General features: G+C 36.0%; 1 non-coding gene across 1 annotated transcript; it reads left to right on the forward strand.

Annotated features, from left to right (window-relative positions):
- The first annotated feature begins 2,856 nt into the window (after positions 1 to 2,856).
- On the forward strand, positions 2,857 to 2,929 carry Trnav-aac. The gene has a single exon. It is a non-coding gene; the product is annotated as a tRNA-Val (tRNA).
- Positions 2,930 to 21,374: the final 18,445 nt, after the last annotated feature.

Raw genomic sequence — 21,374 nt, forward strand, 5'->3', positions numbered from 1 at the left:
ACTATTCGTATCATTTTGACACTATTCGGTCCCATTCGTTCTACTTCTGATCTTTTCGACCGCAGTGGTCGCTGGTCTGGCTGAACTAAATGAGCAAAAGACGTAAAAGAGCGAACTAGTTCGTGGGAGCGATTGAACGAGATCGGAGCGCTCCGATCAACGAACGAAACGGCACAAGCCTACTTACTATTAGCGCCATATAACTTGAGACAGAAGTAAGTAGAGAAAGTTTCTTTGACATGTCTTGTCTCCCGCAGACAGCTAGTTTCTAAACTATAATAACCTACTCGTACGTGAACTTAACACCACTACGTTTTCTAGTTACTAAGTACGGCATTGTGAAAAGTACTGCAACCATGAGATTAGAATACGTAGGTAACTCGATATCAAGAACTACACGGAAAATATATGTAACTTTTGTACTAGAAAGTAACACTGCACTGCTCTGTTCACTTTCTCTGACAATGAATGTAAATAAGTAAATTATTTATAACATCATTATTCATGACAAAATAGATTACAACTAAACTCTGACGACCGGTAGTGACCCTGCCTGCTAAGCCGCGGTACTGGGTTCGAATCCCGGTATTTATTTGTGTAATGAGAACAGATATTTGTACGACCGGTCTGGCGCAGTCGGTAGTGACCCTGCCTGCTGCGCCGCGGTCCCGGGTTCGAATCCCGGTAAGGGCATTTATTTGTGTGATGAGCACAGATATTTGTTCCTGAGTCATGGATGTTTTCTACGTATATAAGTATTTATTATATTATATATATCGTTGTCTGAGTACCCACAACACAAGCCTTTTTGAGCTTACCGTGGGCCTCAGTCAATCTGTGTAAGAATGTCCTATAATATTTATTTATTATTATTTATTATTATTTATTTGTTCCTGAGTCATGGATGTTTTCTATGTATACAAGTATGTATTTATCTATTTAAGTATTGTATATCGTCGCTTAGCACCCATAGTACAAGCTTTGCTTAGTTTGGGGCTAAGTTGATATAAATGTAAGGTGTCCCGAATATTTATGTTTATATTTATAAACGAGCCAGTCTATCATCATCCCCCTGTGTGCACTCACACAGGGGAATGATGATAGACTGGCTCACTAGCCGCCCCTGGTTAAATTACAAACAAAAAAAAAAGATTGAAGTTCTCCACGTAAAAAAATTGAAGTTGGGTAACGTAGGTAGGTAAACACTCGTAACTCTTTATAAATGCAGTCATAAATAGAATCTTACAGTTAAGTGGAATCGTAACAATTTAATAGCAAGCAAATATATTATAAGTATAATTATTACGCAATCATTGCCCAACATTATCATTATTTTGCCCGAAATAATAATTATACTAATTAAATATTTGCTCGGGAAACATTACGATATTAAGGATTCGATGTTACCTTTTATCCCCAAAACGTATTTTACTTTGATAACCCCGATTTCATTGTAATATTACTTGTAATTTGCCAATTAATAATGTTAATTGCTAATTTTAATGATTCGAGGGGACATTTGAAGCGCAATTTCGTTATTGTTTTATTAGGCTTTAATAGATTATTTTAATTTAAAGGAATTTATATTTATTTGCATTTATAAGTTTTTGTTTTCTTTTTAGTAGGTAAGGTGCATTATGGTAATTCCGAAAGTCGTCTAATTACGAAAATTGGATAAAAATCACCATTATTTCCAGCATATCAAAATTCCCCTTTCGGAACTTCCAGAGCATTTCTGTCATTCGGAATTACCCTAAAGCACCTTAGGTACCTATTATTTAACTTTTAGTATTAGTTTTATTTATTATCAGTTTTTTTATAAGGTAAAGCATAGTTAACATAGTATTGGCACGCGTTTAGCGACGAATAAAAAAAATATATTTAAAAATTAAAAAAAACTGATAATCACATCTTAATTTTAATACGTTGATAACTCTATATTAGAAATTTGGTTGATCTAACTTTTTGCGTTTGTAAGTTATTGATGATGGACGTTGACCGGCGAAAATGCACTGTGAACAAATACGTGAAAAATCCCCTTGGTCTGGGTCAATGATTGCTAAATTGTTGAATTTCCAGAAAACTACTAGGCAATAATTATTGCCCAAATCATTATTTCATTAAAGGACAATTAAATAATAGTGGCAAAATAATTCAAAATATCCACTCCTTGCGGTCCACACGGAATCAACAGACAAAAAAGATGGATGAAAATCTTGTTCAGAGGATGATGAATACTATTTTCAGAAAAGTCCGTAATTTTGTGCATAAACATACTGAATGATTGAAATATATGTGACACGCTATAAATTAATAAACGATCTTTTATATTCTGCAATAAAAAATATTGTTTACTTTTTTCTTTCCATTTAAAAATTAAATTCCTCCCATCGCGTACCAATTCTAAATTAACTATGCTTTAGTTCAATTACTTGTATTTTAGTTTTGTATAGTTATTTTTAAGTTTTTGGTTATTATTAAGTTTTACATTGTATATATGTATTGCTGTTAAATAAATGATTAAATTTATTTACAGTATTTTTCTCATTTTTAATATAAACTTGAGTTTTGTTTGAAATAATGGTGCTAACAAGTACCTAGGTAGTTATACTAACGAACAAAGTGCCAAAAATATGTATCCCCAACCCAACCTTAACATATTACCAATAAAGGCGTGTATAAAAGTACATGTTTTTGGCACTCTGCTCGCATCTATATTTTAATACCTTGAGTGTACTTACAGGTAATCTTTATTATTATAAATAACAAGGTTTAAAAACAACTTGTCAAACTACTTTATTCATCGATTCAAGCAAATGACAGCATACGATTGCTAATTTCGACCACAGCTCTCAAGTTTCCGTGGTGTAGCGGTTATCACATCTGCCTAACACGCAGAAGGCCCCCGGTTCGATCCCGGGCGGAAACACTTCTTTTTGTTTTATTCGCAGTATTATTTTAAATTTTTTTACTTCTTTTTTTTATTAAAGTTTTTATTAATTTTTATTTTTTAGTAGGTAATTATTTATATTTTTTATAATGCGGAATATTTTATTAAATATTTTTGTGTAGGTAGGTATATGTATGGTCCAATAATAATACATATATTATAATATGTATTTTTTTTATTTTTTATAATAATTTAAATTAAAAAAAAACTTAAAGTGATATAACTTAAGCATAATTATTTTGATATGTATTTATGTAATATACGACCTTACAATTTTGTTAGTGCAAAATTCGTTGACACGCTAACGAAGTGAGGGCAAACTTGTTAGAGGTGCAAACAAAAAGCCCTGACACCCTTAAGTTATGTCAGAGACCAGTAAACACATATCTTTAGACCACTCAAGTATGTATGCCTATGTTAAATTCACTGTACATATTTGTGGTAGGTATTTTGACTAGAAATAACCTAACCACAAAATTTTAATTTTGAAAAAAAAAAAAACATGACATGGTGGACCGATTTTCGCCAAACTTTTCTAAGATCACTCCCGAATAATTTAGCTTTCAAACACAAAATACGAAATCTAAATCGGTTCATCCGTTCGGGAGCTACGAAACCACAGACAGGCAGACACGTCAAAGTTATAACACTCCGTCGTTCTTACGTCGGGGGTTAAAAAATAGACGGAATATTCATTTGGCTTTCTATAATATTTACCAGTCTCTGGTAACGTGGTGATTATAGTTTTAGTGAAATGTTTGCGTCAAACTTGTTACGTTGCCGTGAAAAGGTTATTATAATATCCTAAATATGTAGACGTGTAAGTACGTCCTTATGTTTGTATTTTAATGACGAATGATGGCGTACAACAGACATTACATTAGAAATAGAAACGTCAAAATTTAAATACGGCCCGGTACCTACTAAGTACCGGGCCACGTTTTAAATATTGACGTTTATATTTTCGGGAAGCCAAAAAATGTTTTTATTACGTAAATATTGTACATTTTATACAAAGAATTTACTACAAAAATATACTCAAAAACCTAAGGTATAGTGTAGAATATGTCGTACAATTCAAGTTATTGAAAAATACTTACTATTTTGACACCTACCATGCATTTGTACTGCAAATTATTTCGGGATTCTAACACTGAGACAGGGAAAGAGGAAAAGAAACATTTTATATGTCCTTTACTTCACCAACTGTATTAACAAATATTATTTCTTCGTTTCAAAAGTTTTTCACCATTAGTGACTAGAAGCCACCCCAAACTGGCAACCCCTCTATTAGGCCTTATTAATTCCTAATTGTTTGCTAAACAGACAGCGCGGGGGCTAACTCGGTTAGACAGAACATGCCAGACATTCACTATCTGTAATATACATCAAGTCTGTCATACTGTCCTCGTCAATTATTCTTGTACAGTCAATCAATTTGAATCCTAGGCCACTGTAGGACCTTTTCTTAGTAAACGCTAAAGTGACTTCTATAGCAAATCACGCACGGTGTCAATACGACAGGGTTCTAGACTGGCATAGGATTCCAATAGACAACTTGACTGTAATTAAAGTAAAATATTTTATACCATACACGAAATAAAGCATCAGATAATTATAAGAAAAACAGTTATTTTTAACTCCAATTTATATTTTATAATAGAGATAGAAATATATAAAGTAAATCAGTTGACCGTGACGTCAATCAATTTGATTTCATATTAATTTCATATTAGCAAGTCATTCAAAATCATTTTGACAGTTCTAAAAAAGAAGCTGATTTGACTAGGAGGAAAGTAGCCTATTAGTTGACCCGTAGTCGGGTAAAAAGGGAAAGCACTTTGAAACGATTGATTACGTTTACAGAAAGATGTCTCCGTTTATTTAGTCGCTCTCAAGAACACTGCGATAGATCTACCTCAAGGTACATTAAAAACGAGTAACCTCATTTCAAAAAGCCCGCCCGAGCACTCAATTTGTCCGGGACTGGGTAAACTTGTCTTGTTTGCCGCCAGCGCCTGGCAATAACCAAGAGCAAACAGTGGCGGGATGCATCTTGCGATGGTAGTAGTAGTAGGCGCAAGGCGCAATGTCGGATGTCAGACATATTAGGTCTTGGCTTGTCTTATAAATAGTTTAAGAGATGAAATTAAATGGGGACGCTACTTTCTTCGTAACTGTGACATGTTTGTTTTAACACTTTTGACATATAATATGTGTCGTCAGAAATTTGACACTAACTTCAATTAAGATCCTATCACACTTATTAACTCATTTATTTTGTAATATTATAATACATACATGCGATATTGAGTAACGTTGAACCGTTCAGTGTAAAGTATTTTTAAATCAATGTCATACGATAATGTTGAAAAACCTCTTTTTGTAGTAGATTATGTAAATCACTGATTTAACCGACTTTGTTACCGAAAATAAAGAAGAAGTATATAAAAGAAGAACTATATAGTATAGGCACGTATTTAACCGGGCGACTAAATAACCATAGAAATGGGTATCAAAAACAATAGTTTGGCGACTAAAATGGGGCCTCAAATTTTTTTAATATGAGGTAGCATTTTAATGTCATTACGGCTACGGTTTATTCAGACGCGAGTACCAACTATTTATTATTTGGCAACTGAATCATTATATTGGAAACAATTTAAGAGATACAGTTTAATAGGAAAACGGCTGTCTATTAATATAAAATATACAGTTTGTTTAAAATATTTATATAGTAAATTAACATAAAAAGTACATTTAAAATGTATACATCGGCACTCATCACCTGAGCTATCATTTTAATAAAAAAAAGGATTCTTATAAAATATAATGGTCGACAAAATATTATACTTATGGGTAAGAAATTAGGTGTTTGGGAGTGCTGGCAACTTCGTATCTATACAATGAATTAAACTTTTTATGACGTTTACTCTATCGAATCTAAGGCCGGCCTTACGCAGTCTCTTAGTCTTAACATCACTCTGAAAGATTCATTTTTTTGGCAAGAAAACCTTACTCAGAATATGGCATAAATCGTTCCGCAGATTTTATCGAATCTTATGCTGGCATAATGTTAATGAGCAAACTAATCTTCTAAATTAAGAGTACTTCCGTAGATTTTTGTTTGCATAATATTTAGGCGGTAAAAAGTTGTCCATCTTCTTCCTATTTCTGTTATGATAGCGAGTCATGTGTGTTGGGGATGCAAGATACCTAACACTCCTCCTCGCTTCGCTCGTCGTCGTACCTAACGGTGCATCTGGGACTGTATTACGTTTCCTCTTTGCTATCGTTGTTTTGTTCACACAAAGTACCTAAGAATTATGCCATAGCAAATTTGGTAGGACTTATATTATACTAAAAAAATAACCTAACCCTAACCCACTTTTCTGCTGGCAGAAAATAATTCTACTCATGTAATATTATACCTATTATACGATTATCATGGTATTTTTTTTAAATACCACGTCAGTGGCAAACAAGCATACGATCGGCCTGATGGAAAGTGGTCACCGTAACCTATGGACGCCTGCAACTCAAGGGGTATCATATGAGCGTTACCGACCCATTAGAAGCTTATAGACTCCTTTTTGCTGTGTACTTATTATAATATGATCTGGTACGCGTTACCTTATCTAGAGATATTTAAATACTACTTGTGGTTTACGGGTCGCAAAAACGATGTTTGAATAGAATAGAATAAACATTTATTCGTGAACACAGGCAAGACAAAATACACATAATAACAACAAGACAGAAAGGAATGAAGTGCCACGAAATGGCCTCATCTCAGCGTGTTGCTGGTGACTTCCAGCGCTGATATTCCGATGAGACCATCGGTACGTATCAACCTTCAACCCGTTTTCATAAAGAAAGGATTTTATATGTGTTTAAAAAAAACCAACTTCCCATTATTTTTTTTAGTTGCAATTTAAATACTACTTTAAACGATGAGCCAAGTATAATTATTTAGGTGCTAACATCTAGATGACTACAAATGTACAAATATTAAAAATCTTACGCTTTACAATACTAGGTGCCAATTATTATTTTGGTCGCCAAAGTATTGTTTAATGTTCCTCGGTAATATTTTTGTCGCTTGAAATTTGCTGCCGTTTTTTCAATAATAATGATGCTTAATATTTGAGGCTCATATTTTTTTTTTGTCGCCACAATATTAAAACACAGCCAAATTATATTATTGTATGCCCGACTTAACTTCCCGTTTAATATTTTAGTTGCTCGGTTAATTATATGCCTATAGTATATAGGTATATATTATACATGTTTGGGTTCGTGTTAATTTTTTCCGTATACTATTTTAATACAAACCTGAATGAAGAGTCCGCTAGTGACAAATTATCCCGTTTGACTCGTTGAAATCACTTTATCTACCTCGTAATATAATAGTTATTTAGTTATTCATTATATGACTTCGACCCAACATTAGATGTATTAGTTAATCAAGTATGTGCACTAACCTAGTTATCTAGATCAATAGCCGAACCGACTGCATGTCAAGTTGTCTAGCACAGGTGGAGTTAATAGACACGTAGGTTATTGTTAACTATGTTGTAGACCGAGAGACCGCTGCGAGATATTAACTACATCAAATACTTATACGTGAATTAGTTAATAAAGAATTTTGAGGTGGGCAGGAGGTGTCACTCTACTCGATAGAGAAACGAGCACATACGCGGCAGCTTTAAGATCCGGCCAATAGAATATAAGCTCTCCGAATCGCGCTTAAAGTGGTATGGTCATGTCATGAGGAGGCCAGAAGATCGTATGACTAGACAAGTCCTGAGCATCAACATAGGCTCTAAAAGATCGGGCAGAGAGACCCTTTACGACCTGGATGTCTGTCACTAACAACGACCTTAAGAAATCTCAAGCAGATGTCTCGACGTCCCAGAACAGATACGCCTGGCGAAGAATGACGAGGAGAGCCGACCACAAATGATATGGGAAAAGTCTAGGCAAAGAAGAAGACTTATAAATCCCATCAAAAACAAAACTTGTAAAAACACCAAGTCTCGCAACTCAGTACTTCTGGCGTAAAAAGAGTTGAGATACCTTTAATACCAAGTCGGTTAATTTATTCAGTCCCTACTTAAAGGACCTTCTGCCGTAAGTTATTACGTAGTTTACCCATAGCTAACCTAATAATATCTTATAACGACCATACCAGTATTAAATCAGTAGTAAATTAGTATAACCAATTACACATGACATTGTATATTTTTCTACATACATATAATAATTTTACTCTCTGTTAACAACGCTTTAATTCAGTTCAAGGAAACATAGAAGTTCCTGATAGCGAAGCCTTAGTCCGCTTTAAAAAGTTATGAATGTTATGATTTTGATTTTATTTCAATACGACCAAGGGAGTAAACTCGTGCGTTAAAAGAAGTGATAGTTGTGCATGAGATGACCAATCACAACAATGGATAATTTTGTACCAAACCTAAAATACTTTGTTGAATCTAACTCTCGGACTATGCATAGACAAATGACCATGTAGTTGTAGTGTGTCTAAACAAACACGATAATATAGGCTTTACTAATGATGGCCCAGCACGGGAAGCATGGTCGCGCGATAGACGATAAAATATCAGGCCGTCCCTATCGCACTTACAAATAGTGCGATAGGGACGGCCTGCTATTTTATCGTCTATCGCGCGACCATGCTTCCCGTGCTGTTTTGTCGATAAGCCTATATACATAAATAATATACCCACTAGCTACAGAACTAGATTTATATAGAAGAAATGGTCGAAACTTCGGAGGGCCATTTGTACTGAAAAACGTCGTACCATACACGTGCTGTTTAGCCTCCTTGCAGTATAATATGATTAGCGTACTATTTGGTTTTTTTGTCTAAAAAATAAACGTCAGTCATTAAAGTCATGTTAAATAAATAAACACGTATTTCTTTTCAAAAATATAATTATTCTTCATAATAGAGTAAACATGGTCCAAAACCGAACCGGATAGTGAAAAAGTAAACAGTTAAGTTTTAAAATAGTGCATGTAAAATATACAACATTTAGATTAAAAAATGTCGACAGCGGAGAAACATATAATACTTCAACATGATAGCTCAGAGATAATGGAAAAGGCACACCTTAATTTCAAAAAGTTACCTAAAGAAAGAATTACTTTATTAGGATATGTACAAGGACGACTAGAAACATTGGAAAATAATTTCAAAGAATTCAAAACCATCCATCAAAACTTGATTACGACTATTTCAAAGGAAGATAAATGCAAATTATCTTATTTTACGGAAGATGTATACAGCACTGTTGAGGAACGTTATTACATATATAAGGGTGAGTTAAAGACGGTCCTGCAGAAGTTGAATGTCGAAACCAGAGATAGGCAAATTGTCGAAAATACTTCTGACAATAAATCGTCAAGCAGTGACATAAAATTACCCCGAATGACTATTCCTACATTCAGCGGGGAGTACATGGAGTGGAAATCCTTCTACGATTTATTTACAACATTAGTCCACAAAAATAACTCGCTAGATGACGTACAGCGTATGCATTACCTAAAGGTTAGTGTGCAGGGTGAAGCTGAAGTTCTATTACGCCAATTTCCTGTAACCAGTGAGAACTACATACGAGCATGGACTATACTCTAAAGAAGCGTTTTGATAACAAGAGGTACATAGCAAACTGTCACTTAAAGAAGTTCTTTGGCCAAAAGGCAATTAGTCTAGAATCAGCCACCGCTCTAAAACATCTGTTAGATACATCTGTGGAATGCCTGAATGCACTTAAGAATCTTGGCTTTCCGACAGCTCAATGGGATCCCATTGTCATACATGTCATTGTTTCAAAATTAGATCCTGAAACTCATAAGCGCTGGGAAATGTTGGTCAATGAAGATACGTCAACAGTTTTCCCAACTTTAGATCAATTGAAGGCGTTCTTAGAAAATAGGTTTAGAACTTTAGAAATGGTGGACACAGTAAACAAGAATTACAAAACAGCAAATCCCAAGACATTTCACTTGACAATCGGCGGTGGTAATAGCGGAGACATTCTATGCGCTTTTTGCAACGAAGGGCATCATATTTGTAATTGTAAACAATTCGCTGATCAGCCGGTGGATAAAAGGTATGTTTTTGTTAAATTGAACAAGTTATGTTTCAACTGTCTTAGACCAAATCACGCAGTTCGGCGATGTAAGCAAAATAAGTCGTGTCATTTGTGTAAAGGGCGACACAATATATTGATACATCAGGGTACACAACAAACAAACAAGGAACATAAACATGGAAACAAAGAGCTGTTCATGACTATAAAGAAATCGAATGTCAGATCAAATAGAGAGGATCGTGAACAAGATATTCTATTGCCCACAGCGCTCGTTGATGTAGCGACGGAGTGTGGACAAACACTGGTCTGCAGAGCACTGATTCACCAGGGTTCCGAAGCTTCATTTGTCACAGCTCGGGTAGCCGAGTTATTAAAGTTGAAGAAAGGAAAAAAAAGTAAAGATATTCCTAGGATAAGCGAAGGTAACAGCAGTCACAAAAAAGACAAGGTGGACTTACAAGTGTCGTCGAGGTATGTACAAGATTTTACTGTGAAGGTAAATGCTTATGTCATAAAGTCATTCAATAGCAATTTACCAGCTAAGAAGATCAATTATGACATACTACCTCAACTTGATGACTTTGAGTTAGCTGACCCCACCTTCAACATTCCAAGTGGGATTGATATTCTTCTTGGCGCCGATGTTTTTAACAAAATAATGCCTTTTGGTTTTAAGAGAGGACAAGGCAATCTTATTGCTCTATGCACAAGATTAGGATGGATTTTAACTGATGACATACATACAATTTCAAGCATAGGAGAAATAAAACAAAATTTAATTACTGAGATTTCATCATCAAGACTTAGATCATTTCACGCTAAAGTAAAATACAAAGATAATATTCGGCCTCTAAGATCAAACTGAACATACGGTTAACTTAAGGTGGGCGGTTATATAGAGGTACTATGTTGTTGCGTTTCTTTGAGATATTTATTCATGTGAATTTTCGTGGTGATAGGTACTGTTGTTTAGCATTGTTTTGTTTTAATTAGATACAATGTAACTATTTGGTACCTATATTAATTGGTATAAAGAGATGGATTAAGTTATTTAGTAAATATAGTTCTAATCTCTAGGTTTAAAAATAAGTATTTTGGTGGGCGGTATGTTTAGCCTCCTTGCAGTATAATATGATTAGCGTACTATTTGGTTTTTTGTCTAAAAAATAAACTTCAGTCATTAAAGTCATGTTAAATAAATAAACACGTATTTCTTTTCAAAAATATAATTATTCTTCATAATAGAGTAAACACGTGCGAAAAGGCGTAACTCGTGTCGATTTAAAACTCTCCCTTCGGTCGTGTTTTAATTTATCGCCACTCGTTTCGAACTTTTTTTTCGCACTTGTATCGTAATGTAGGTATAATTTATTCACAATCAATTTTACCTTTCCATTCCCAGAATTTTTATTTCACCAATTTACCTAATCCCGAAGCCCTTTGAATATCTTATTCAATTTGACCTTAAGATATCCTTTTCATTTATAACCTTTAATTTTATTTCTAATAAAAGTCTGACAAGTTAATAGAAGACGTCAGCTGGACTAGCCAAAGTGACGATCGTTGACGCTTCGTGGCGATCGAAAAGCAAGTCTGGCTGTTGCGCCACTACAGGGGGCCGATTTTTGAGTCTCACGGCGTTCGAATTCAGAAAATTGTCACTGAAAATAATAGGCAATTCACCGTTTTCAACCGGTATTTTAGTGACAGTGAGACTCAAAAATCGGCCCCCAGGTCCCGTAACCGACCGGCTCTGTCACGCCAATACGCGACAGCAATAGAGATAGATGAGCATTATCAGAATTTGGGTCCCCCCAATTAGCAAAAGTTGTTAACAAAAATTAACTCACTGTCAGTTTTGCGACAATAATTAAGCATAAAATCTGTCTAAAAATTTACTTTTTTCACATTCTGAACGTAGATTATCGCTTGAAGTTTATGTAATTAACACAAAAACAATATTTTTCATTGAAATTTCATGCTTAAAATTATCGTCACAAACCTGACAGTGGGTTAATTTTTGTTAACAACTTTCGCGACGACAAACGCCGCAGAAATGCAGTCTGGCTCTGTCGCGCCAATACGCAAGAGTGATAGAGATAGATTGCATTTCTGCGACGCCAGACTCCGACAGAAATTCAGTCTAGCTCTGTCGCGCCAATACGCAAGAGCGATAGAGAAAATAGATGGATATAGCTATGAAAGAGATTAATATCGTGAGCGTTTGTGCATTCGGCTACGCATACTGGCCTTGCATATAGGAACAGAGACGATACGCTTCCAAAGCGTAAACGATTGTGACATTGGCTAGGCACCCAGGAATGGCACCTTGGGAGTAATTTATGCGTAAAAATGAACGTAACTGCGACACGTAGAAGTTTTATAGTCGTCACGAATGCTGAAATTGTTATAAGTTTTCACGGGAAATTTCAGGAATGAGAGTGTCATGTTGTCTTAATAAGGTCTTAATTAAAAAAGAGACGAACTTTAAAAAACCGCGATCTTAATGCAAGTTTTTTTTATATAAATGGGCTTACTCTTAGCCACAGACTAGCCAAAGGCAAAGGTAGTCTGGCTCTGTCGCGCCAATACGCAAGAGCGATAGAGATAGATATCTACGAGCGTTTCGTTTCGTGAGCGTTTGTGTCATTCGGCTACGTACTTACCCTGTTCACTCTTATTTGATTTGATGTGCGTCGAGTAGGACAAAAATCAAAAAGGTATAACGGGATATATTTCGGCCAAATATAAGTCTATTGCGCTTATCTATAAAACCGTAGGATTAGGTAAATATACTTAGGCAATAGGCACTATTTTAAAGAAAGCGTTTTCACCTATTCAATAAATACTATAAGAACAATGTCCTTAAATACCCTTACCGGGTTTTGTTGAACCCAAGACAGCGGCCTACCAGGCTGGGCCACGCACTAAGGCCAGATTGGGCGTAAAAAAAACTTGCTAGTAGAAATAGTTTTGTTCAGAGACAAGTGTCGGAAGCACCAACCTCATTCTCCGAAGTCGGTTAAGAATATTCAGGTAATTACTTATGTAGCCGCGATGGTTCTCGATCTTCGTCCGCAAACTTCTTTGACAAGCGATCGGTCATCGCGGTGAACCAATTTCTTACGCACTTGGATACCTACTTATTATTTTCATACGTAGATGGGTCGATTTTTATGACAGTTTTTTTCGTGAGTTGATGATGAAAAAAATCTGAATGTGGGTCTCGAGTCTTGACCATTTTTATTGAGGTTCCATTAGGACCTCTTTAGACCGTGAGAGAAATCGGGGTGTGCTGTGTTTATTGCAACTTCAACACTCCGCAATGTTATAAATTTTTAAATACTAGCTTTTGCCCGCGGCTTCGCGCGCGTTAGAAAGAGACAAAAAGTAGCCTATGTCACTCTCCATCCCTTCAACTATCTCCACTTAAAAAATCACGTCAATTCGTCGCTCCGTTTTGCCGTGAAAGACGGACAAACAAACAGACACACACACACTTTCCCATTTATAATGTTAGTATGGATTATAATTATTTTAAATATCATTTGTAAATAGGCCCGTTTTCACATTATCCGATCCGATATCGGATGTCGGAAGGATATCAATAGAAAAAATCCAAGATGGCGCCTGTAATTTATGGAATATCGGTCCGACATCCGATATCGGATCGGATAATGTGAAAACGCACTTAGTTCAAACCCAAAAAACACTTCAGTCTTAATAAACCGTAATTGATAATATTTGCTTGTATCTTTCTTCAATACGAAAAAACTCTCAAAGCATCCTCCTAGCAAGCGACAAAATGGAACATTTTGCTTGGAAATGACAGAAATAAAAACTGACTATAGACCGTATATTGAAAACGAACCAGGCTCATATTGGCCTTCATAATTTCTAGACTCCTCTCAATATAGTCCAGTGTATCCAGATTTCTGCGGTCACCACACACCTTTACATCTATAACTATTTACAAAATGCAATTGCATTGCATTGGAATTTGAATATTGGTTTTTAGAATTTGGAGTTACTTTTACACTAAGGGCCACTTGCACCAACTAGGGTTAAGCCAACTAACACCGGGTTAACCGCTAACACGGGGTTAAACTAATAATTTGTGTTGCACCATTAAAGTTTAGGCTTTAACTCTGGGTTAAATTGTTAAATATTTAACCCGCCGACGACGCAGGGTTAAATCGCTAACTCTGGGTTAGTACTAGTAAAATAGCGCACAATTTGGAAATTTCTTTGACGTGTTGTCGGAGAGAACAAATAAATATGATTCTAACGTTCGACTAGAACCGGTCGTGGAAGAATTGTATTCCCTCATGACCTCTTGCCAAGCCTTTTGTTTAAGAAGGAGGTGTGCTCCGTCCGTTTTCTTATTTTCAATTACTTGTTTATGTTTTTCCACCGTACTACACAAAAGTAGAAAATCATTTTTTGTGAAGTTCGGAGCACGCACACGTGGTTTTTTATCGTTGTCCATTTTACGCTCTTCTTTCAAGACACAAACTGTGAAAACAGGCAGGAGTGCAACCGTTCGTCATTAGAGCTGATTAAAATTTTGAAAAAACCCCCGACTGCGACATAGTAGACCGATTTTCATGAAACATGGCTAAGAACACTCCCGACTAACTCAGCTTTCAGACAAAAACAACTAAATCTAAATCGGTTCATCCGTTCGGGAGCTACGATGCCACAGACAGACACACACACAGACAGACAAACAGACAGACAGACAGACAGACAGACAGACAGACAGACAGACACATCAAACTTATAACACCCCGTCGTTTTTGCGTCGGGGGTTAAAAACAGTAAACAGTACACAGCGGCATCTCATGACACAAAAATATAATACGCCTAGACGAAATATCATGCCGTGTTGCTTTAAAGAAAGATAGTATTACGCCCCATGTCGTGGCATAAAAGAGATAGACATACATTTCCATTCATCATTCGTTCTTTAATATTTGGCTGGTTTATAGAACGGATTGAAAAAGTAATAATGTTGCCTGCTTAAAATAAAAAAACTGTCGGGTTAGCTAACCCTAAGTTAGTTTTCAATGGTGCAACAAAAGATCGGGGTTAAAATTTTAACGAGTTAACCCCGGGTTTATTAACCCACTATTTATTTAGTTAACCCCTTGTTCCGTGCAAGTGGCCCTAAATGTTTAATTGAGATAGGATTTAGCTAAAGTAAACGAGTCAATAGACTGTACGCACAGCTTGCTTTCGACAAAATTAGTTTTATCATTGCAAAAGTTTATTATAGTCTCTAATCCTTTTTAATAAAGTAGCAAGGTTGTTTTGTGGATGGAATGAAGAATGAATTTCTACCAGAAATGTGCAGAAGCGTTGCACCATGCATCCGTTCTCATAGGGTGTTGCTATTGCGTGCATGGTATATAAATGTATGGGTGTATATGTGTAAGGTACACACATACATACAATCACGCCTGTATCCCATGAAGGGCATGCCATGTGTAAGGTTTTTAATTAAATTTGGAAATATTACTAACAACACAACATTATAATTTGTACAGATATAGTGCGAAAAGGGTTTCCTTCGGAAACGTTCGTATTTGACATGCTAGTTCAGTCAATGTGAGTACATCTTGTACTGACACTGACTGAAATAGCATGACACGTTCGTACTTTTCCGTAACAATACGAAGGCAAATCTTTTCGCACTACATCTGTAACAGTATTTGTGTTTTTTTGTTCCAAAATTTTTCCGGAAAAAATGTTTTTAGCGATAAGATAGCTTGCTAGTATTAGATATCTAGATATACTTTCCCGAAATTTTCTTTGTAGCTTTATATGAAGATAAGTATTCGTGAAGTACATAATGTAATGTCTTCTTATTTTCCGCTTTCATGGAGCACAGAAACAATTATCTAAGTGTGAAGAGAAAAATTGTGTCATAATGAAGAATGAGTCAAATCGCTACTCGCCAACAAGAACACTGAAGTGTACATGAATATAAATGGGAAAGTGTGTGTGTCTGTTAGTTTTTCCGTCTTTCACGGCAAAACGGAGCGACGAATTGACGTGATTTTTTAAGTGGAGATAGTTGAAGAGACGGAGAGTGACATAGGCTACTTTTTGTCTCGTTCTAACCCCCTGTTTCCCCAAAATTGGGGGTGGAAGTTTGTATGGAGCGTTCCGCAATTTTCGAATTTAACGCGAGCGAAGCCGCGGGCAAAAAAGCTAGTAATATTATAAATGGGAAATTGTGTGTGTCTGTCTGTTTGTCCGTCTTTCACGGCAAAACGGAGCGACGAATTGACGTGACTTTTTTAATTGGAGATAGTTGAATAGATGGAGAGTGACATAGGCTACTTTTTATCTCTTTCTAACGCGAGTGAAGCCGCGGGCAGAAGCTAGTGATTTTATAAATTAAACACTTTGTATAAATGATTTGTATTGTACTGAAGAAGTCAATACACTCTTCTTATGGTTAATGAAACGACAATTAACCCGACGAACATAAACCATAATTATTATAATAGATTCCATTGAGTACAGTTGAGGAAGTTTACGATATTCGTACCTATTTGATTTCACCAAGCAAAAACACGGAGTCCGACTCAACTTCCAACCGGCCAAGCGTGAGCCGCCCTTGTCCGCCGTCATTTCACGCGTATCTTGGCTGCAGCCAATTACATTGTGATGGACCTGTGACCAGGATAGTTGAACTCTGACCACAGAGTACCTTAAGGGCTGCTTACACGGTGCTCTCTTCTCAGTCACTCTTTATATACTTACTTTTCCTAAAGCCTCATCTTTACTTGTCCTATCATGTAAACAAACGAAACGTCAAATATGATCAAAGACAATTACTAGTGATTGGAAATGTCGATAAAATGATGTATTAACGATAATTTGTAAATAAACGCTGCTAACATCATCAGAGGATTTTCAATTTTACGTCACACAATATCTGTAAAAACCAAAATTTAATTAGTTTTCGTCACATTTGCAACAATTTTGTGGAAAAGGCTAGTACAGTATTCATTTTATAGTACCTAGTACAACAAAAAATATCAAAAAATATACTGATAGTAAAATATTTATTGTAAAGAAAGGGTAGGAAATAAAACGTAAAGAAGTCGGTAAATAAATCTGATTAATTATTGTAGTTAATATCAACGCATTTTTTCCAAGCTATACAAACTCAAATGTTAATGTCGATCGTTCACAACAATAATTAGTTGTCATCTCAACATTACGATTCATAAACAATCGAGACTTCGTAATGTCAGGAATTTTGGATGTCATCCGTTTGTAATTGCAATTATTGATGAAAATCTTTTTAGAAATGATATTTTTCAGTGGTTTTTTAATTGATTTCAATACTTTGTGAATTTCTTTAAGTATATAATAACATTTTAAGTGAACAGTAATATGTAATTCTAGAAAAAAGTGAGATAATGTTTTTATGAGTGTTTGTTTACATGATAGGACAAGTAAAGATGAATAGGCTTTAATGCATTATACATTTTTGTTTCTGCATAATCTCTACGCAGCTTCTTTAGTCTTTCCATCCCTTAACCTGCCAAATAATGTACAGGGTTAGGGCAAGGAAGGGTCCGGGCTAAACTGGTCGGTTTATGTACCAAGTGTTTGGTCCACTGATCGGATTGATTGGGCTTACTTTGTTCTGTCAATAATCAAATACTTGTCTATTTAATTGGATATTATAGGAATAATTATGTGTGCCTACTACTAATTATATTCATTTTAATATGTTCCTGTACAATTGACCGTAAATTAAATTTATCTTCCTACTCAACACTCAGTTGAGCACAGTAGGTAAAAAACCACCCACAAAGGAATAAGAAACTTTAAAAGTAAGACCTTTTGAATTGCATTAATTAACTCTCTCATACTGCCCATTATTGATTATGGTGATGTGTGTTATCCGGATTTAAATGGGGAACTTCTCGATAAGTTGGATCGCCTGCTTAACAACTGCATCCGCTTCATATTTTGCCTCCGCAAATATGATCACGTTTCCTCTTTTCGTTCTCAGCTTGGCTGGCTTCCCATTCGACAACGACGCAATAGTCGCTTGCTTTCCACTCTTTATTCTGTGCTCAACGACCCACATTCTCCGGTCTACCTCAAATCCTTTTTCCAATATTATGGAGTTTCTCGCGACCGTCAACTTCGCTCTACTGGCAACATGTCTCTGTCCATCCCTCCTCACCGTACTGGGTTCATGTCACATTCGTTCACCGTGCAAGCGGCTCGTCTCTGGAACGTACTTCCTTATAAAATTAAAAGCGCCCCAACTAAGTTCGCTTTCAAAAAATCCTTATGAGCTCTCTTTGCTAGCAGAATGAAAAACTCTTAGTTTCACATGTTTCGTATATATATATATATATATATATATATATGGTATGTATAGTTATATGTATGTATATGTATTTGTAAATTATATGTGTACTTATGTTTAGTTTATTTAGTATGCTTTCTTTTATTTCCTTTGTTTTGATTCTACTGTTGAAATTGTAGCACCGCTCACAGTCTCTCTGCTTAGCCTTGAGGTTGACTGGTAGAGAATGCCTTAAAGCATTAAGTCCGCCTTTTGTACTGCAAGATTTTCTTTTGTGCAATAAAGATTAAATAAATAAATAAATAGGATTTACATTATTTGACTTGTTTCGCCAATTGTTTTTTTTTTGATAATTATGTTGTGTAGTATTTTTCTTTACTAAATAAACGATATTAATTTGAAATACTAACTTTATAAAAACTTTTTTCACCTGCAAACAATCATAATATGGACCGTCTGATGATAATAAACAGGCCGTAGGTTAACTATTGGCGGCTGCAACTTTGAAGGGTGTTAGTGCGTTTCCACATTATCCGATCCGATATCAGATTTCGGAAGGATTTCAAAGGGAAAAATCAAAGATGGCGTCCGTAATGTATAGGATATCGGTCCTAAATCCGATATCGGATCGGATAATGTGAAAAAGCACTTACATGCGCGTTGCCGACACCAACACCCTTCAACCTCGTTGATCTTTAGTGCGTTTTCACGTTATACGATCCGATATTGGATGTCGGTAGAATTTCATTAGAAAAAAATCAAGATGGCGCCTGTAATATGATGAAGTGTGCGGTGCAGCGACACTTGGGCTGCATCGAGCAGGTGGCTACTGCTCGAGCAGCCCCACTGGCAGGGTCGCCATGAAGTGTGCGCCGTTGGAGGCGTTACGGGAGAGTAGTGAAAGACGTGACTGTGCAGTATAGAATCCTTTATTAAAGTAAAACGGTTTCCCTTATATACTATGTAAGTTCTTTGTTCATGTGCAGTCACGTGTAAGATTGACCTTGACATAGTTTAATAGAAAATGGAATTATAATTAAATGAATATAATATCAAGTTACAGGTATATCGGATTACAGATGCAGGTATTGCAGGTGCATTACAAGGTTATTGGAAATGTACAATGTAGGCCAAGGTTAACTGATACAACCTACATACCTATCCTTCGTGTGTGGTCTAAGTACGTATGTGTGTGTGTACCTACACCTCAATGGAATATCGGTCCGACATCCGTTATCGGATGGGATAATGTGAAAACGCATTTACTCTAGACCGGTGGCCTTTCCTTTTTCCTTTCACCTCTATTGTTATGCTTATTTCACTTTCTTCGTGTTTAAATATATCGCGCTATTAGTATTTAAAAGGAGTTTTCTTATAAGCAACCCGCAAAAACTCAACAGGTGCTAAATTGGCTTCTCCATTGTTGCCATTCAGCTCAAAGTGATTGTATGGCTATTCATTGAACACCTGATCGGTTTACAAAGGTCGTAACAACCATGATTTTGACATAACGATATGCTGTTTTGTAAACTTTTGTGGAACAGAAAATGGCAAGCGAGTTTTAAATGTCACAAAGGTGAGAATATTTTTAGAACCGTTTCAGTTCGATGTCATATTATAACTAACTTTTTTAGTGAGATATGATGATGATTTTTTAGTTAAGGATAATTAAAAAAAATATTTTGACTAATGCGCGACACGTATTCAGAAATTTTCAAGGGCAAATATCTACACGAAATGCTAAAATTTTTAATTTTTTTTTTATTTACCACGTCGGTGGCAAACAGGTATACGGCCCGCCTGATGGGAAGCGGTCACCGTAACCTATGGACGCCTGCAACTCAAGGGGTATCACATGCGCGTTGCCGACCCATTAGAAACTTGTACACTCCTTTTTTGAAGAACCCCATACTGTAGTTCATCGGGTATACCTCGACAGGGAGCTCATTCCACATTATATAATATGATATACCTACTTATCTTTAAGATTTTACAAATCATATTATAGAATATTACTGTTAACTATAAAAACCACAACTTAATTACACCTTAGAAGGTAAGTAAGTAATATTTGTAATAGTATAAAATTACCGTACGCTATTGACAAACAGAGGTGTTTCGCTGCCGCGCGCTGTGGAAACCATAACTTAATTTGCAACTGTATTCTTGTTACGGTATTTGAATTAGGTATAATAATTTAAGTTAATAAGTTAAAAATATTTTCATTCTGCCAAAGTGAAGCTGAAAGCCAACCCAAGGTTTCCGCTATCGAACTGATCGCATGATACAACAAAGGTTTTCCGAATGGTTTTGTCACCAGGCGGCGGTACTGAGCGCAAGGTCTTTCTGACAGAAAACTGCAAAATCCACACAGTCACAATTAATGTGGTGAAGCATTAACACTTCTGTACTTAAGTGATTATTTTTAAGTGGCCCAGAAGAAATTCTTTCGGAAGATTTGGTGCCAGATATTAGAGATGAAGATGGAACTTTGAGGCGTAGGTTGTAGGTATACAATTTGAGGCGCATATATAAAAAGTATGACGCGACTCCGTTGGCTCAATCTCCTGGAAGACGATCAATAGGAGCGATCGAGGATTGCGATGTGGGAAGAGTATTATTATAAGGATAGCAAAAACCGTCCATCTGGACATCTTAGATACAACTGGAGTGATGAAGCCCTAATACTGGCCTCGGAATACTAAAGTGGTGTGAAGTGGCGTAGAAAAGAGCAGTGGCGATATCTTGTGTTCAAGGCCCTTTTTAAGTCACTGAACCAGTAAAATGGAGTCTGTTTATAAACAGAAGAGTAGTAGAATGTTAGACCCTGTGAAACTTCTGTCTCCGCACAGAGTATTTAATTGTAGTACAGAGTACCTAAATGACATTCAGAAACACAGTCAGTCACTTGTTTACAATTATCATCATCATCCTGTCCCGGGCGGTTTCGGCCTCAGCG

This window comes from Leguminivora glycinivorella, chromosome 4 (assembly GCF_023078275.1).
Source record: "Leguminivora glycinivorella isolate SPB_JAAS2020 chromosome 4, LegGlyc_1.1, whole genome shotgun sequence".
NCBI lineage: Eukaryota > Metazoa > Arthropoda > Insecta > Lepidoptera > Tortricidae > Leguminivora > Leguminivora glycinivorella.